Below are 2172 nucleotides of genomic sequence, written 5' to 3'. Positions count from 1 at the left end.
TTGACGGCGGGATGTCCATTCTTCAGTATGCTGATGATACTATCATCTTTATGGAGCATGACTTGGCGAAAGCAAGAAACATGAAGCTGCTGTTATGCTTATTTGAACAATTGTCTGGGCTCAAAATCAACTTCCACAAGAGCGAATTGTTTTGCTTTGGAAGAGCCAATGATGACCGGGAGTCGTATCAACAATTGTTCGGATGTGAATTGGGCTCATTACCGTTTACGTACTTAGGTATACCCATTCATCATCGCAAGCTAACTAATATTGAGTGGAAATGCATTGAGGATCGTTTTGAAAAGAAACTGAGCTGTTGGAAAGGAAAGCTCATGTCATACAGAGGTCGATTAATTCTGATTAATTCGATCCTTACTAGTATGCCTATGTTTCTCTTATCCTTTTTCTTGGTTCCGGTCGGAGTTAGGAAAAGGTTAGGTTTCTATCGATCTCGATTCTTTTGGCAAATTGATGAGCTGAAACGAAAGTATAGACTTGCGAAGTGGGACATTATCTGCAGACCTAAGGACCAAGGTGGACTAGGTATTGAAAATCTGGAAATCAAAAACATATGTCTCCTTAGCAAGTGGCTTTATAAGCTATCATCTGAGACGGAGGCCACTTGGGCACAGATTTTGCGCAATAAGTATCTCTTTGCTAAAACCTTGGCTCACGTGAATGTGAGGCCTTCCGACTCTCCCTTTTGGAAGGGATTGATGAGAGTTAAACAACTCTTTTTCAACAAGACTAAATTTATTGTTGGGAATGGTACCACTACGAGGTTTTGGGAGGATACGTGGCTTGGGGAGACCCCCCTAGCACTTCAATATCCTTCTTTGTACAACATTGTCCGACGTAGAGAAGACTATGTTGCTACTGTTTTATAATCCGTTCCCCTCAATATCAGTTTTAGACGGACGCTAGTTGGAAATCGTTGGGAGGCCTGGCTCCATCTTGTTCGACGTTTAATGGATGTCCGGTTGTCTCAACTGCCAGATCAGCTGCATTGGAAACTTACTAAGAACGGTGTGTTCTCGGTCAAATCAATGTATCTGGATGTCATTAACTCTAGCGTCATCCCTACCTCGTTACATGTCTGGAAAGTTAAGGTACCCTTACGAATCAAAGTGTTTATGTGGTTTGTGCATAAACAAGTCATTTTGACTAAGGATAACCTTGCAAAACGAAATTGGGTGGACTCGTCTAGATGTAGCTTTTGTGATAACAATGAAAACATCAAACACCTCTTTCTCGATTGTCCGTTGGCTAAGATTTTGTGGCGGTCCGTTCATATTGCGTTTAATATTAATCAGCACACCTCTATTAGCATGTTATTTGGAACATGGCTCGATGGGGTGGATTCTGACACTGCAAGACACATTCGGGTTGGCGTTTGTGCACTTTTGTGGGCAATATGGAACTGCAGAAATGACTTAGTCTTTAACCGATCAACAACCATTCACTTTTTGCAGGTTATCTTCAGGGCCACGGCGTTCATCCGTATGTGGTCGCTACTCACTCCGACGGAGGGCGTTTGGTTACTGCGTCTACCCGATGAGAGATGGTAGCTCGGGATATTTTCAACCGGTTTGGATGGCGGTCATGTAATAGGATAGACATGTAGTGATCCTATTGTTGTGCCAGCCGGTTGTGGCTTTGGGCTTTTCATCTTTAGAGATTTTGTTTACGTTCGTACTATGATCTTTCGAGACTTTGCTACTGGACTATCCTATTAATAATATGAGCCGTATGCATCTTTCTGATGCAGAGGCTGGGGTTCATCCCCTTTTTCAAAAAAAAACTTATACCAAATAAACAATATGATGAGATAAAAACAAGGTCAGCACACACCTAGCTATACGTACAAGGAAAAATACACAACTAGCTAGCCATGAGACACATCAATCCGCTCATGCACCATACATAATCAAGCAGCAGGAATTGACCATGTGCTTGTCTGCTTAAAGTTGAAACAAGGGTTCGGAAATTAATGGCATGAACTGCACAATGTTACAGTAACGTAGGCTCATCAATCAGTGAATACTTAACACAAGTTTTAACGTAGAAAGAAAGGAACGGCTGGATCAATGTTACAGTAACCCTAAGGATCCGCGGACGCGCGCACGGAGCCACGGACAGCTCGAAGCCTCGAACGAATGGCACCGACAACAA

At 42.6% G+C, this 2172-nt stretch overlaps 1 pseudogene; it reads right to left on the bottom strand.

Annotated features, from left to right (window-relative positions):
- Window positions 1-1309: 1309 nt before the first annotated feature.
- LOC119321634 overlaps window positions 1310-2172 on the bottom strand; it is a 6655-nt pseudogene continuing 5792 nt past the window's right edge.

Source organism: Triticum dicoccoides, chromosome 6B (assembly GCF_002162155.2).
Source record: "Triticum dicoccoides isolate Atlit2015 ecotype Zavitan chromosome 6B, WEW_v2.0, whole genome shotgun sequence".
Taxonomy (NCBI): domain Eukaryota; kingdom Viridiplantae; phylum Streptophyta; class Magnoliopsida; order Poales; family Poaceae; genus Triticum; species Triticum dicoccoides.
This window is presented reverse-complemented; position numbering and strand designations above follow the sequence as displayed.